The 18,412-nt window shown below is 42.0% G+C and overlaps 1 protein-coding gene across 2 annotated transcripts in view; it reads left to right on the forward strand.

Annotated features, from left to right (window-relative positions):
* SETD5 (SET domain containing 5) overlaps nt 1-18,412 on the forward strand; it is a 2,687,190-nt gene that overhangs the window by 1,774,798 nt on the left and 893,980 nt on the right. The window lies entirely within an intron of this gene.

Genomic DNA, 18,412 nt, shown 5'->3' on the forward strand with positions numbered 1-18,412 from the left:
CAGACACAGCCACTGCCACTACAACAGCACAGTGACTTGATTCTAAGTCCGCCTACCAGGGAACAAATAGCAGCACCATTAGGCGGAAAATTAACTTTATTTTCGAAAAACTGGCACTATATCACAAAAGACAAGTGGATTCTGCAAACCATAGACCAAGGATACCGGTTCCACTTCCACACTTTACCAGTCAAAAGAGGAATGCCAAACCTGCCTCCAAATCAAAAAACAGAAGCTCTACAGCAGATAATGCAACTAACAAAGATGAGAGCTGTGGAAAAAGTGCCAATAACAGAACAAGGCAAAGGATTCTACTCCAGACTATTCCTAGTTCCAAGAAAGGAAAAAGCTGGAGACCTATTCTCGACCTGTCCATCTTAAATACATACATCATTGTCCCAAAATTCAAAATGCTGACCCTCCAGCAACTTCTTCCCATGCTGGGCAAGGAGTGCTGGCTGGTAACTCTAGATCTCAAGGAGGCATACCTGCACGCCCCATACGACCAATTTGCAGAAGATACCTCAGATTTCTTGCAGGATCAGAGCACTATCAATTCTCAGCATTGCCCTTTGGCTTATCTACTGCCCAGAGTATTCACAAAATGCCTGGCATCAGTAATCGCCACTGCAGACTACAGGAATCCAAATTTATCCATACCTGGACGACTGTCTGCTACAGGGGACAACAAAAGCAAGCTGACAACAGATTTACAAAGGGTCATTTACTTGCTACAAGCACTGGGATACACAGTCAATTTACAAAAGTCAAGGCTGATACCATCCCAAACAAGGACATTCTTGGGCTGAATTGGACACAGTAAAACAAATGGCATTCCTAACTGCAGAAAAACAAAAAGAACTCCCTCTTTACTTCTTGGCACTAACAAAACAGAACAAGCTAACAGCAAGAAAAGTTCTACAGGCCTTGGGCTTCATGGCATCCTGCATAATCTTGGTTCCACATGCCAGACTACATATGAGAAAACTACAGTGGTACCTAAAGAATTTATGGTCCCAACACAGGCACTGCCTAGAAGCAGAAATTCCTCTAATCCCATGCCTAAAACAGGAGTTCCTATGGTGGGCTCAAGCATGCCAGTCAAATCCAGGCCTACCCTTTCACAACTATCAAGCAAGCCAAACCATCACAACAGACGCCTCAGACCTAGGATGGGGGGCTCACATGCTGGACAAATGCGCATAAGGATTGTGGACACAGGACCAGCTCCATTTGCACATCAACCTAAAAGAAATGCTGGCAGTAAAGCTGGCAATCCAAAAATTCAGACCATTCCTCAAAGCAGGACATTTTATGATAAGGACAGACAACACCACAGTCATGTGGTACATCAACAAACAGGGAGGCACTCATTCATACCCCCTATGCAGAATGACTTTGGACCTTTGGAACCTGGCTCAGCTACAACATCCAGTTACAGGCAATATTGTAACAGGAAAGGAGAATACTCTAGCAGACATGTTAAGCAGAACCACCTCGGATGCTCACGAATGGATGCTACACCCGGACATCTTCAAGGCCATCTCAAAGAAATGGGGAATGCCACAGATAGATCTATTCGCTTCCCTCTCAATCACCAGCTCAAAAATTCTGCACAAGGACGTTCCACCCACTTGCATGGAAAGTGGACTCGCTCTCCTTCAGCTGGAAAGGTCTGACAGCATATGCATTCCCACCTCTTCCCTTGATACACAAGGTACTACTAAAAATCAAGGAGGAACGTCCAAGGATAACCCTGATAGCTCCAAACTGGCCAAGACAACACTGGTACCCATTGCTGAGGAGCATGTCTCAGGACAAAATATGGCCAATACCCCTGATGCCTTTGATGTTAACCCAGAACAACTACAGCATCATGCATCCAAACCTAAAAACTTTGCAACTGACTGCATGGAACATCACATAGCAGCAACTAATCCAGAGCTTTCCCAAAGGGTTAAAGACATTATCCTTGAAGCCCGCAGACCTTCAACAAGAAGGAACTATGCAGGAAAATGGAAAAGGTTTGTCATTTGGAGTGCTGAAAGAGGAAAAGATGTGTCCAATATAGACATTGCTAACATTCTGGAGTATTTGGCAGAGCTTCTACATACAGGCCTGTCCTATTCCTCCATTAAGATACATGCATCAGCTATTTCAGCAGAATACAGCTTTGATCCACCTGTCTTTTCACATCCTTTACTCAGGCAGTTCCTCAGAGGGATCAAGAATGTAAAACCTCCTAGGAAACCACCATTGCCAGCTTGGGATTTGAACTTTGTGCTGGAAAAGTTAACACTCGCACCTTTTGAACCAGCAGCAACAGCAGACCTGCAGCATCTATCGTGGAAAACTGCTTTCCTACTGGCAATAACCTCAGCAAGAAGGGTTTCTGAACTTCAGGCCCTAATGGCAGTACAACCCTTCCTAATCTTCCACCAAGATAGAGTGTCCATGAGGACTAATCCTACATTTATGCCTAAGGTGGTATCCAGAGTGTCTTTAAACCAGGCAATCCACCTACCTACCTTCTTCCCAAACCCACAAAACAGAGGGAAAGAATGCTGCATACCTTGGATGTACATAGACAGCTACGCTACTACCTGGACAGAACAAAATGTAACAGAAAAACTGACCAGCTGTTTGTAGCCTATGCAACAGGAAGGGAAGGAAAAGCGATTTCCAAACAGACAATCTCCAAATGGATAGGAAATTGCATACGATTCTGTTACTCCTTTCATGGAAAACCAATTCCACAGAACATAAGGCCTCATTCTACAAGGGCAACAGCCACTACCACAGCCTTCTTACGAGGAGTGGCAACCAAGGACATTATTGAGGCGGCTACTTGGACCTCCGTGCATACATTTGCCAAGCATTATAATTTACCTCTGTATTCCAGATCCCGAGCAGGGTTTGCCACTGCTGTACTGCAAGGGATCCTAACCACACCATAATCTAGTTGGCTATGGTATTCTACCCAGTTGTTATGACTGCAGATGCATCCATGAAGGACATTGTACAGTTTTGTACCTACCATAAATGTAGATGTCCGAACTGGATAGCATCTGCAGTCAGGATTACCCTCCCTCCTTCCCCTCTGTGGTACTCCTAGGGTATTTACCCTCCTAATAGCTAGCTGGCGGGGGGGAGTCTCTTATGGTGTATTTGTTTGTATATATGTAAATACATGCTTATTTTTTGTGTTTGCCTTCTATCTTTTTGGAAACATTGGCATTTACCCAAAATTTAGCCTTCCAAGAGGGCAACTGGCATCTGGGGCAAGAAACACTGAGGAAAATGGCGTCGGCTGATGCCTTTATACCCGAAGACCAACAGAGATGACGTCGGGTGAAGTGCGACATTAGCCGAAGCCGGACCCGGACTTTGCAATCCGGCCGACCGAAGGGCTGCCTGACGACAGGACAACCCAGTTGTTATGACTGCAGATGCTATCCAGTTCGGACATCTACATTTATGGTAGGTACAAAACTGTACTATGCCTTTATACCCCAGGAGCTATGACGTCGGGTGAAGTGCGACATCAGCCGAGGCCAGACCCAGACTTTGGAATCCGGCCGACCGAAGGGCTGCCTGAGGCAGGACAACCCATATGTTATGACTGCAGATGCATACCTATCGGACATCTACATTTATGGTAGGTACAAAACTGTACTTTTTCAGACCGACTACACTTACTATTAAATCCTATGCAAAGCTGAAAACTCCTTTATAAGTAAAGAAGCCTGTACAGCAGTCTTCAGTTCAAGGCCCCATGCCTAAGAAACAGATGCTTAAGATGGCTGAAGACTTAATTACCCTAATCAGGGGTTCCCATCCCCCTCCTGACAAAAGGCCTAGACAGGAGGAGGACTACACTTCGTCTGACCAGGTTTCCATTTCCTCAGATTCTTCTGAGGAACAGGAATACTCTTTCCCCCCTTATGAAGACTGATGCTGAAGAGTCTATTCCTTCAGCATCTCCCTCAGAAAACTACTCTTTTGGGGAAACTTTACATACCATGAGAGAACATTTCCACTGTAAGGGCAGGATTATTCTGATTCTAAGAAAAGGCTCCGAGAGTTCCTTTTACTACCCCAGCACAGACCACTTGCTATTCCACCCATGTTAGACATTGTGGGTGATGTTTTCTCAGAATCTAGCCTTAACCCAGATTCACTACCTCCTGCACCAGCCAAACCAGACAGATATTACAGAGTCCCTGACTCACACAAGCTCCTATATAAAAGCCCTGTTGCTGACCCAGAAACCATTTCCCAGGGTCCCAAAGGGGTTAAGGCCTCCATTTCAAAAAATCCTGTACCCCCTGAAAGGGATTCTAGAGCACTAGACAGATGGGGAAAGAAAGTATACACCTCAGCTACTCTAGCTATGAGTGCCTTAAATTGTCAGTTTCACATGCTGAAATACCAACAATATTTGATGTCTCAATTAAAACAAAAAATGACCACACATACAGAGCAGCCTGATTACAAGGAAATGCAAGATTTGTTGCATGCAGCTGAACAAGTGGGAAAGCATACTTTGCTAAGTGGATTTGATTCATTGGAAACTTCTTGTAGAGCAGCAGTTACAGGGTCCGTCATTCGTAGGCATGCTTGGTTAAAAGAACAAACTTTACCTGATCATGTTAAAGCAAAGTTATTGGATGCCTCTTTACAGCAGGATGTTTTATTTGGTGTAAAAGTAGAGGAGGTTTTAAAGAAAATGGAGGATAAGGCAAAATCTATGCAGACGGTCAAGGGTTTTTTACAGGTTCAGCCCCCTCGTTTCAGTAGAAATTGGCCAACCAAAAACTGGTCCTTTCCAGCTTCTGACAGACCACAGAGGGGCAAGTACAGATGCCCAAGGGGCAGAGGTCAGCCACAAGGCTCTTACAAGCCTCGACAATGGGGTGCCACAACCCACAAAGGAGGAGAAGACAGGTCTCAAACTATCAGAAGACAAACACAATGACTTACTCCTCAGACTGCCAAGCAAATCCCTCTTGGCAGCCCCCTTGGGAGGAAAATTAGCACTTTTTTCAGGCAACTGGCACTTCATCACAAAAGACAAATGGGTCCTAAATATTGTATCTCAAGGATACAGGTTCCACTTCTACACTTTACCAAGGATAAAAGGAATGCCAAACCTGCCACCAAATCAATGGGCAGAGGCTCAAAGACAAATTACAGCTCTCATGGACATGAGAGCCATTCAGCAGGTTCCTGCACAGGAGTAAGGACAAGGTTTTTACTCAAGACTCTTTCTGGTTCCCCGACAGGACAAAGCCTGGAGACCCATTCTGGACCTTTCAGTTTTAAACACATACCTGGAAGTACCCAAATTCAAGATGCTCACACTAGAACAACTTCTTCCCATGCTGGGCAAGAAGGCTTGGCTAGTAACGTTGGACCTCAAGGAGGCATACCTGCATGTCCCTATCAGACAAAATTGCAGAAGATACCTCCGTTTTATAGCAGGTTCAACTCATTACCAATTCTCTGCACTGCCCTTTGGCTTATCTACTGCGCCCAGGGTCTTCACAAAATGCCTGACACCAATAATTGCATACTGCAGACAAAGAGGAATTCAAATATATCCATACCTGGACGACTGCCTTATTCAAGCAGAAAGCAAGGACATTCTTTTACAGCATCTGGCATTTGTCAAAAACCTATTAAGTTGCCTAGGGTACACAGTAAACGAAAAAAAGTCAAAACTAGTGCCCTCACAAGACATAACATTCCTGGGTGCCAGCTTAAATGCAACGGCCCAGATGGCTTATGTCATGCCAGACAAGCAAAGACAACTGACTCAATATTTCAAAATGATGGCAACAAAAACCCAACTCCCTGCAAGAAAAATTCTGCACGCCTTGGGATTCATGGCATCTTGCATACTACTAATACCATATGTCAAACTGCATATGAGGAAGTTACAATGGTACCTGAAAACCGTATGGACTCAACACAGCCACAGCTTAGAAACAATAATACCACTCATTCCCTGCCTTCAACAGGAGTTTCTGTGGTGGGCACAGGCATGTCACCTAAACAAGGGTCAGCCTTTTACCTTACCCACAGCCAGGCAAACAATAACAGATGCTTCGGATTACGCCTGGGGAGCACACATGGCAGGACAGTGTATTCAGGGCAAATGGTCTACAGATCAAATGCATCTACACATCAATCAAAAAGAGATTCTAGTTGTACAAAATGCCCTAACAGCTTTCAAGGACCTCCTACATCCAGGACAACTACTAATAAAAACGGACACCACAGTGATGTGGTACATAAACAAACAAGGGGGCACACATTCCTACCCCCTATGCAGGCAAGCAATGACCTTGTGGAGCACAGCACTGACCTACCAAGTTCAACTACAAGCACAATTCCTGCCAGGAAAGAAAAACACATTAGCAGACGACCTAAGCAGAAATATCATAGATCCTCACGAGTGGAAACTAGATCCGCAAGTATTCACAATGATAACTCAAAAATGGGGGAGCTCAGACATGGATCTGTTTGCCTCTCCCCAAAACTACCAACTACAGAAATTCTGCACAAGGACATACCACACACTAGCTTGGAAAGCGGACGCCCTCTCATTCAGTTGGAAAACATTAACAGTGTATGCCTTTCCCCCACTGCCTCTCCTGGCAAAGGTGCTGCTGAAAGCCAGACTAGAGAGGCCACAAATGATACTCATTGCTCCAGACTGGCCACGCCAGTACTGGTAGCCAATACTAAGGAACATGGCTCAAGGCCCACCATGGATTTTACCTCAAATTCCTCACCTGCTGACTCAGCAAAACAATAATTCTACACAGCCAGCTCAAGACTTTAAATCTGGCTGCATGGCAAATTACCTAAACACCCAGTCAACACTTCTCTCTAAAGCTGTTATGTATGTCGTTCTGGAGGCCAGGAGGCCCAGCACCAGGAAAACCTACTCAGACAAATGGAAAAGATTCTGTGCCTGGAACCAGGCTAAAGGCCAAAATACTCTTGTCCCAGATATTCCTCAGATTCTGCAATACTTAACTGAGATGTTGCACAAAGGTCTTTCTTTTTCATCAATTAAGATCCACGCCTCAGCTATTTCAGCTCATTACAACACGGATCCTCCTATATTTTCACATCCATTACTAAGACAGTACCTCAGAGGGGCTAAGAACATAAGACCGCCCCGGAGAGCACCAACTTGGGATCTCAATTTTGTTTTAGAAAAACTTACACTGCCGCCCTTTGAACCAGCTTTTACAGCTGATTTACAATTTCTATCATGGAAGACTGCCCTGCTGTTAGCAATAACTTCAGCACAAAGAGTCTCAGAGCTACAGGCCCTAATGGCAGTGGAGCCTTTCATCATTTTTCATCAAGACAGAGTCGCTTTACGAACTAACCCTTCCTTTATGCCAAAGGTGGTATCCAGTGTGGCTCTAAACCAAACCATTCACTTGCCCACCTTTTATCCAAACCCCCAGAATAAAGGGGAAAGCCTCCTACACTCTTTGGACATTCACAGGCAACTACGTTTCTAATTAGATAACTAAGGCTTTCAGAAAATCTGACCAACTCTTTGTATCCTATGCTGCAGGATCACAAGGACAGGCCATCTCAAAACAGACCATTTCAAAATGGATAGGACATTTCATCCGTTTCTGCTACACACACCATGGGAAACCAGTGCCTGGTAACATTAGGCCCCATTCCACCAGGGCTGCAGCAACATCAACAGCCTTCCTCAGAGGGGTACCAACCAAGGATAGTTTGGAGGCTGCAACTTAGAGTTCAGTGCACACCTTCACCAAGCACTACCACTTGCCTCTATACTCAAAAAGCAGAGCTGGCTTTGCTGCTGCAGTTCTGCAGGGCCTACTAGCTTCTCCGAACCCTGTTTTGTACCACCGCCCAGCCTTAGCTTTGAGATTCAACCCAAGTGTGATGACTGCAGCAGTGTAACACGATGAACATAGTACAGTTTTGTACCTACCATAAATGTAGATGTTAGAGTGTTCACACTGCTGCAGTCCAGGTTACCCTCCCTCCATCCCCTCTGACCTAACTGGACTTATCTATGCCTTTCTATCCTGTACAACCTTTGTGGTGTATTTGCTTGTAACTGAAGGTATTCTTTTTATTTCTGTTATATGTTTTATTAGCAATATGTATTGCCTACCTACTTGGGGGCACCTGACATCTGGGGCAAGAAAATCTGAAGAAAATGGCGTTGGATGCATCTTGTATACCCCTGGCGCATTGATGTCAGGGAAGAAGCGACAGCAACCGACGCCGGACCAAGACATTGGAACTCTGGCCGACTGCGGGACCACCTGACAGCAGGATAACCCAAGTGTGATGCCTGCAGCAGTGTGAACACTCGAACATCTACATTTATGGTAGGTACAACACTGTACTTTTTAGCAAGTACAAAATAATATTGTCTGAAAGTAAAGCCACATTTTCTTAATTACCATACCAGTTATTTCCTTGAATGAGTTTGTTTTCTTTGCCAATGTCTGTAAATATAGCACAAATAAAGAGAAAGAGGTCCAGTTTCTCTTTTCAGACACAACTTGGGAATCCTCCCACTTTAAATTTTTGTTTCTAGTCCCTCATATATCCTCCAAATTAACATAATTATTTTCAGGAAATGCAAATGCTTCCATTGCCTTAATCATAAAATCCCAGCTTACTCTCTCAGATGCTTTCTCTGCGTCAAGACCCACCATCAATAACTTTATTTCTTTACATTCGTCTTCTGTATGGAACATTGTTTTATTAATGCTGTCAAATGTTTGCTCCTCTCCCCAAATACCACATTGATCTATGTCTAGCAATTTTAGCCACACCTTGGCCATTCTTTTAGTCATTAAAGATGAAAACACTATAACCATGGTTTAAAATTGAAATTGGCCTATATGAAGCTGGATCTGATGAGTCTGTACTGTCTTTAGGTGTTATAGTCGCCACTGCTTTTTCTATGATGTTGGCGCTTCTGTTAACCAAAACCTTCCAGATCTTTATCACTTTCTTCCCTCCTGTATTCCAAATGTCCACTGGAATACAATCTATTCCTGGAGACTTTCCTGTAGATTGGTTATGCATTACCATTTTTACCTCCTCTCCTCCTCCTATCTTGTTAATTTTTGGGCCTCTTCCTCTAACCCTGGTATGTTTGTCTTCCTTAAATATTTCCATTTGTGTTTTCTTGATTTAGTCATTTCTCTGCTTTATATAACTTTCATAAAATGTCCAGCATAATACCACCACAGCATCTTTATTTTTTTTTTTTGTTATAGGCTCCCTAAGTTTGACTCAACCCTTTCTACTTTGTTGCCTAAGTTGTTGTGCTAAATGTTTTTGTGCTGTAAAGTTATCAAAAAAAGACCGTTAACAGCAGTCTTTCTAAACTCATGCTTATATATTATCCAGGTACTCTTATTATTTTCTCTTTAGCACTCTGCAGTTGTACCTCTTCTTGTTCTGTGAGATTCCCCTTATTGTGCAGTACTTTAAACTTTGACAGCCCCTCTAAATAATTCTCGTCACTGAGCCATCTCTCTTTTATTTTTCTTTTATTTCTACCCTGTTTTTAAGCTCAACTTTCATGTGTATCCCACTCAGTAGATATAACTTCTGGAGTACTTTATATCTGCCTTAATAACTCAGAAATTTCTACTACCCATTCTATAAATCTCTCTTTAACAGGTAGATGAAGTGCCAGTGTCTCGTTTATTCTTCATTGTCATCCATTTTTATCTTGATTATTATTGACCCATGATCTGAAATAATCTGATGTGTCAAAGCTCTCAATGAAATGCAAATGTTCCTGTGAAATGTAAGTTTTCTAGTTTAGCCTAGTTATTATACTAGGGAATATGTAGATTCTCAGAGTTCCTGCTACTGATTTCATATCTTCTGTAACAAATATTTTCATAAATTTCTTCAGAAATCTACCCTCTTATATTTTCCCATCCAGGCCCCCTAGTTACATCCTTATTGTACGAATCAAATTCCAGTCCCTGCCTATTAGTAGTAATCTGCTCTGAAAACTGATAGTCTCCCAAATTTTTGTAAAGCTCAATAATAACAGTTTTGACTGGAATATAAATAATGTCAGCATAATCTTTATCCCTTGCCAGTAGTCCCTTACTACTGCAAGTCTACCAGTTTTCTCTCTCTTTCCCATCTGCTATCACTATTGGAGATTCTGTCGAAGTTAATTTAAGTATTCCTCTTTTCCTTTGTCCATTATATTTTGCTGAAAATTCATCCTGAAATCATTTCTTTATCAAATTCACGTACTTAATTCTTTAGCGCTTTTCAGATGTGCCTTCTGTAACATTGCTATTTGCACTCTGCATTTCTTAATATAGTTAAATATTCTTTCCTTTTGGTCTATACCTGTGAGACCATTCACATTTCAAGATAATATGGAAAGCGTCGCCGTTGTAAGAGGTCAGTATTCCCACCTATTGTAGGCAACAGTTTTTTTCAATGTCTTATTTCTAGCTTTTGTGATACATGCAGCCAGTGTTTGGTAGGCTGGTGCTGTATACAGTTTTTTTTTAATTTCTAATTGAACCTATGTCATGTTTTACAAGACTTTAAAAAAAAAAAACTTCTGAACATCCCCTAGAACCTAACCACTTAATACAAACACAGAAAACTATATATGTATTGAAGTAATGTTTAATCCTCCTACTAGGAACAATTGTTCCAAATAGCTGCAAACACAGGGCTTATATAAGCTAAATCTGAGGTTATCTCTGCTGAGGTATTGCTGCTTGTGCTGCTACTTATGCTAATTGATTTTTTTACCTTTATTCCCTTCCCAGATGTGAAAAAAGAGCTTATTTGGTTTTAGAAAACATCATCTTCTAGCCTTGAAAGACGTTAGTGCTTTGGCTTTTTATTGCCTTATAATCAGCTTGCCTCAATGGAAATGTAATGAAAAATGTAGCCTTCAGCTCCAGACATGCTGAAACATTTATTGCTAAAGGAAATCATTTTTTTTTTATTTTCAGTACTCTGGTATTTACTTGTTTCCACTTAAGCCCAGGGTCTTAATCAAGGCATTAACTTATGCAGAAGTAAGAGAAAACGCACCAGCTCTACATATATTATGATTTGTGTACTTTTGCACCCCATTCCTGCCCCTCAGCAACCCAAGATTAGACCCTGCTAAACATGTTTTTTGTCCAACATTTCTTCTCTTTTTTTATTGCAATACCTACATTTTTAATACTAAAACAAGAAAAGCCGTTTGTTTACCTTGATGTCTTTACTCATACAGTAACTAAAATGCTTTACTATATAACATGCGATTTCTTTCATGACTTTGTAGAAAAACTGTTAAAAACATTAATGGTTTTACTTACCTTTTTTTCCTTCCTCTTCCTTCCCCTTAGTGTCCTCCCAAACATTAATGTCAAGAAGTAAGGCAGATGCCTTTCACTTCCCCACAAGTTTAGAAAAAGTCATCAAAAGTCCATTATTTCCACTTTTTCTTCTGCAGCCTTATTTCACAAATGCTATTGATGCGTTGTATGTCACATTTATTTACTATTTCAGTGTTGCTGGTCATATTCCTATGCATCTCCCTCTCCCTCTCCCATCTCCAGACTCACGATTCTTCTAATCAACTCCGGTGCTTTTCTCTGTCTCAAGCATTTTTGTTTGCCCATGAAACCTTTTCCAGTGTTCCAATGTGTCTGTGCTTTATTATCAGAAGAATGAGAAGCAGAGTCCCCTTCTGCTTGATGGTTCACTTTTTTTTTTGGACAAACTTTTGTATTTCCTCCTGTTTTGCATCAAAAAATGGCTTTGTTCCTCTTACATCTACTTCTTAACATTTCCTGATTGCTAGAATTAATTTGTTTCTCGTCTGCTTGGTGTACAGTGAATAATCCTTTTCCAAAAACACTCTGCTGTCTCTGGCTTTTAATACTTTGCCAAGGTTTTGTCAGGATCAACCCTCTCTGCTAGTAGGATTGTGCATTTACTAATTGGTCTTGGCTGCTTTCTCATGGCTATGTTTGGAGAATATGCACAATGTGCCCTTTCAATTAACAGATGCTGCTGTGGGATACTAGTCCTTTTGTGTATTTGTGCCTCCATGAAATTAATAGTCTGTTCCTTCTCATTTCTGTGGTACAGCAGAAAATCTCAGGTTTTCCCTATACACAGTCATCTAACTGTGCCATTTTTTTAAGCATGTCTTTCTGAGCATTCCCATACTCGACAATCCTTTTCATTTTTACCTCTGAATTTTGCAATTTTATCAGCTCATCTGATTATCTGTTTAAAGCTTCTTCCAGCCATTACTTATTTGAGTTGATATGCTTCATATTTTGTTTTACTCCGCTCTGAGCACATTCAACTTATTTTTTTTTCCTCTAGATTACTGGAAGCCATTTCTTGCACCAAAGCTGGAACTTGAACTGCTTTTTTTCTGAACAGCTGCAGGATTCTTCTGGTCAGTGATTTATCTTCACTTTTTTAGTCTAGTTTCTGTCAGGAGCTCTTATTTTTTTCTTTGTTGGCATCCAGGCAGTGTACTTAGTAGCCAGGAACTGAATTTACTAAATATGACGGAGTTTCTGGCCATTGTCTTTGTTTATTTTTTTAACACCGGGAGTGCTGAAGCTAAGCTTTTGATCAGTGTGTAGCCATCTTGGAAATGAGACGGACAAGCAGATGACCTTTCTACCACAAGAGAACTTTTTTTGACCCAGTTCTTCCAGTCTTGTTTCATCAGGTATCTGTGATTGCTAGAGAGATCCTAGGGCAATGGGGTACATGGCCTCCTGCATCTTAATGGTTCCCCTAAGCAATACTGTATATGAGAAGGATCCAGTGTCACCTGAAAAATATATGGTGCCAGTACCAACATCCCTTGAATCACAAGACAGTTTTTCCCATGCCTGAGCAGAACAAGGGAGTTCCCTTTCAGTGCCCTCCAGGAAATCAAGTCATGACGTCAGACAACTCAGAGAGAGCAAGGGGCACTCATTCCGGCTTCCTTCAGGTGAAAGGTCAGTGGGAGTCTACAGTGTTCAGACACACATTAATCAAAAGGAAATGTTAGCAGCTCTGAGTAATGTCAAAGCAGCCTTTTGATAGACAATGCCACTGTTTTGTGATACATAAACAAGAAGTGATCATTCATATACTTTCTGCCACCTAGCAATGCAGCTCAGAAAATGGGAGTACATCTTACAGTACACTACCTGCTAGGAAAAAAATTATCTGACAGACTACCCAAGCAGATTCAGTGTCAGACCTTCTCAAGTTTGAGTAAAACGTTCTCAAAAATGGGGTGTGCCAGAAGTAGACATTTTTGCTTCCAAAGAAAATGAGCAGCTAAAGAAATGTATGAGGGGCTTAAGGCACACAGGCCTAGAGAGCAGTCACCTCCTCTTTTCCATGGGCAGGTCTTCCTCTTTGTGCTTTCTCTCCAGTATCTCTCATACCAAGCTTGTTGGTAAAATAAATAAGTAAGGGAGGAAGTACAAAAGGAGATCCTAATTGCACCCTTTTGGCCAAAGCAGCATTGCTTCCCAGACAGGAGCCATGGCTGCTTCTGAAGTAAGTGGATCTGTTGTCACAGAATAGGGGAACCACAATTCACTCCATCTTGGGCATCATAAGGCTGACATTATGGATGATTTGATCGATCTTTGTCAGGGAAAATTTCTAGACAAGGACATCTTGGCCATTCTAAAGGAGGCTAGAAAGCCAAATATGAGGACATCATATATGTCAAAATTGAAGCAGTTCCCTATATGGTCCCATGCCAATGGCCAAAAACCTTTGTCAGCAAAACAACCCTTGGTACTGTCATCTTGAGCCCTTTTTAAAAGGGCTGCTGTCTTCCATTGCAGCCCCCTCCAATTTCTTACCCTTTGACAAGCAGTTCCTTAAGGGCATCATCAGTTTCAGGGCACCTGAGAAAAGCCTTTGCCCTATCCTGGGACCTTAACTTCATCTTGGAGAAGCTTACTTTCCAACTTTTGAACCAGCAGTGTCTTTAAAGCTTAACTTGGAAAACTGCATTCATAGTAGCCATCACCTCACATAGGAGAATTTCAGAGCTGCAAGTATTGTGTGCTGAACCTTTGCTTGGATTTCACCCTGTCAGAATATCCTTGAGAACCAACCCATCGGGATGCCTAAGGTGGTAATTGAGATCTCTGAATCTGTCTGTACATCTCCTAGCCCCCCCCCCCAAGAAAAAAAACACAAAACAAGGGAGAGCAGACCCTTCACACTTTGGATGTCCATAAGCAGCTAGGGTATTGGTTGGACAAGACAAAACTTTTCAGGAAATCAGATAAACCTATGCATCTGATAATTTAGACAGTCCTGTCAACAGACGGTTTCCAAATGGATCTGATTGTATCAAAGTTTGCTACAAACACCATGGAAAAAAGCATATTAGGACACATTCCATTAGAACTACAACTACCTGTCTAGGAAAAAAAAATCTTGGAGGTAGCCACATAATCCTCTGTTCAGACCTTTACCTAGCACTACAACCTCTCATGTTCTAGAACTGGTTTGCCTATGTAATTTTGTAAGCTACCTAGCTTTGCCCCATTTCCTTTTGCAGCCTCCCAAGGAATTATTACTGGAGCAGTGAAACAGTATGAGCATACATAGAAAGGTTGTGTCTTTATACCATAATTGTAGATGTTTGAGTGTCTTCACTGTTGCATTAAGCTTTCCATCTTACCATTCCCCACTTCTAAGCTCTGGGTTGGGTGGGCAACCCTGTTCCTTATCTTTTAGGTTCCCTTCCCAATTTTTGTTTCTCTCTTCAGGCTGGAGGCAGGATGGGTACTTTCTGTTGCGGGCCTTCGATGTGGAGATCAGGGCTGCTGTCTTGGGAAGGGGCAAGAAAGACCTGAGAAAATGGCGCAGGCCATCAACCCTTATACCCTTGACTTCATAACTTCAAACATCTACATATGTGAGAAGTAGATGCAATTGTACTTTCTTCACATTATGTGCACTTTACAGGTAAGCTGTCACTTTCTTGTGCTTATCTTAAAATAGTACACCTGGTTTGATTGATTTTTTAAGCAGGGTTAGTAAAGCTCCTAATGTCATACCATTGCTGACATGTAGGGTCAGTATGCTTGTTTCCTAGTGATGTGTTGTAGTCTCATTGCTTTCAGTAGTTAACCTTAGACATATTCCAATGTTTCTGGTGCACCACATGATATGGCACAGCCTTAATCCATTGTTTTAAGTTGATCTCTGAATTAAAATGTAGTTAATGTTTTATGCTTAGTAAAATTCTGTATTAAGTAGTCAGGTTTGCATCTGGTTTTCATAATACAACTCCACTTATTTTGTTGTCACTTTACTTCTTGGTGCAGGAATGCTGGACAAGGCCAAAAATAATGGAGGGACAAATGCCCAAAATAAGGGACAGATATTAAATCCATCCATCCACAATCCTTTTCCCATTTTTGTACATGGGATTGGTGTGTATAATGCTCTTATAGGCTTAGGAAGTTGCTGGAATAGCATGATTTGTATTAGTATGCATTTTCTGAAGGATATGAAGTTTGAAACTCAGATTTATTTATTGATGGCAGTCCTTCATTTGCCAGAAAACCTCAAATTATGTGAAATACAACAAAATATGGGGTAAATATCTGACGTTTGTGAGGTATGATGGAGGGCACTTGGTGGCTTTGTGTGTTCGTCTGTGGAACCATGATTTTACACCCTAATTTGCATTATGCTTGATGCTTAGTTTTGCCTCTGATCATCCAGCAAAGGCTATTAGATGTATACCCCTGTGGGTGCATCCGTGAGCTTTCCTTGTGTTGATATAAAAATGTGCAAGAGTGTAAGGCAGAGTTTTGTAATGAAGAGTGTACATAATGCCCTTGCTCATTATACAGTTTTATGAATCATTGAGTGCATATTTTTTTGTTTTTATTTTTGCTTTTGTTTACCAAGTTTGTCTGATTGGGTTTAGTTAAAACCCACTTTTCACCAAAGGTCTGGGGAGAAAAGCTCCAACATATTACAAACACTTTTAAACAGGCAGCAGTGTACATAAACAGGCATTAAGTAATGTGCATTAATAGTTACAAGTTTGCTAATTAGATTACGTTTATATGAAGTAAACAGTACTATTACAGTAAAAGATTGTTATGCATGATTTTGAACATTCTGCATTTGATGGTGTATTAGTAGGTTTGTCAGATTGTGCATCTTGTGAGTAGAAAATCAAAGAAATAGAAGTGAAGGAAGTAGGGCAAAATGCAACAATTACCTCATGTACGCAGACAACCCTCTCCTCCTACCAACCCAACACTACAACCTGCAAGAGATGCAGTTACATAGCCAAACTGGAAGCAAAGTTCTCTCCACCTAAGATTGTACTAGACAGTCAAAGGAGAAAGTTAACACCTGCACTACACCTCAAGCAGCACATAGCCCTTCTAAACCCACACCACCAACACCCACACATAGCAACACTAAACCCACATATGGGGAGGCCCTTAACAGTAACCTGCCCAGACAAGAAGGACCTCCGAAGCTGAAATGCAGACAAACACCAGTCACAAGTGTCACATAGCTCGCCAACACCAGTGTGCCACCCAACAACAGCCCCTAAGGCAAGGCAACGTATCCAACACTTTAGTCATAGGTGACTCTATAGTCAAGCACACTGATGTCCCACTCACCAGGCTGAACAAGGAGAAAATTACAGACACCTGCCTGTCGGATGCCAGGATCCGCCATATAACGCGTGCACTTAAGTCACTCCACAACAACTACAAATATGAATCTGTCATTGTCCATGTTGGAGTGAATGACTTGAGACGTGCCTCCCTGGACTACATGAAAAGAGACATGGAAGAGCTCTCGGATCATGTGGCCTATGCAGTTATGACCCTAGCCCTGAGTAGCGTCCTGCCTTCGCCCAGAATGATACCACAGTATAAGGACAAAATGATTGACTTCAACAATTGGCTAAGCTTCTGGTGTCATTCAAAGGGGATCCAGCATTTGTCTGTCTGGGACGACATGATCAACAGACCACAATGCTTTGCCAGAGATGTCTGCACCTGTCGCCCCTAGGATTCAGGTTACCGGCTAAGGCTCTTGCCACCCTATAGTGCCTTTTTTAGGCAAAGTTCAAAGGACAAAACCACCACCATAACAGGTACAAGCATGCAAAATCTGAAGGTAATGCAACTCAATGCTAGAAGTCTAAACCTCAAAATGCACTCTCTCGAGGCACTCCTAATAATGGAGAACATCGATGTTTGTGCAGTAACTGAGACCTGGTTCAAGGCTGCAGAGAGCACCCCTGCAATACCAGGCTACAACTCTTACCACACTTTTTGGCCATCAAACCAGGACCGAAACACTAAAGGTGGAGGAGTGTCCATATTCACCAAGGATATTCACACCACCAGGCTAGTTGCCCAACACAATGCGTCTGAAATTTTCCAGGTGCAACTAACACTAGGTAAGAATGCAATCCAAATTGTAGCTTGCTACAGATCCCCCACCATGCCCCAAGATTCTCACTACACCTTTTTAAACATACTGGAAAATATTAAGATACAACCAAATGCCCTAATACTGGGTGATTTCAACTACCCTGCCATTAACTGGAAAAATTAGTGGTGTACCAACACCTTTGCCCAACGGTTCTTGGAATTCATAAATTCCAACGCCCTAGATCAACTAATCCTTAGTCCCACCAGGGGCTCCAATATCCTAGACCTGGTCATTACCAACATGGGAAATCATTGTTCCACACTTATGGTCCACCCCCCTCATTGGTCAGGTCTGACCATAAGCTAATCACCCTTGACATCCACATCACACCCCCCACTAAGGAAGCCTCCGTAAAAAACTTCTCCAAAGCCAACTTCATGCTACTCAAGTCTGAAGTGACAAACTTCATGACACCCATGCAGACGGGAACTGAAAGTTCGACTGCTGAATCCCACACTAAGGCACTGTACGGGCACATCCACTTGTGCAAGAAATCGCGCCATCCACGATAGAACCAAGATGCTCTCCTCCAAAAAAGGAAGCCAATCTGGTGGTCCCTTGCCATAAACAAACTTTGCAACAAAAGGAAGAAACTGTTGCAGAAAAGAGGAAAATCCCAGGATGCAAAAAAAAAAACTCCCTTACCAGCCTCAGTAAGAAGCTGAGATCCCTCATAAAATCCTCCAAAGCTAGTTACGAAAATAAAATTGCCAAAGATTCCAAAGACAACCACAAGGCATTCTGTAGCTATGTCAAGAATCTAAATGGCAATGCTCAGATCTGCTCTGAGCTACAACAGAGTGGCATTAAATATACTTATCCCAAGGATATTGCCAATATCCTGGCAGATCGATTCAGTGCAAAC

The sequence above is a fragment of the Protopterus annectens genome, chromosome 7.part0 (assembly GCF_019279795.1).
Source record: "Protopterus annectens isolate FY-2018-M chromosome 7.part0, PAN1.0, whole genome shotgun sequence".
NCBI lineage: Eukaryota > Metazoa > Chordata > Ceratodontiformes > Protopteridae > Protopterus > Protopterus annectens.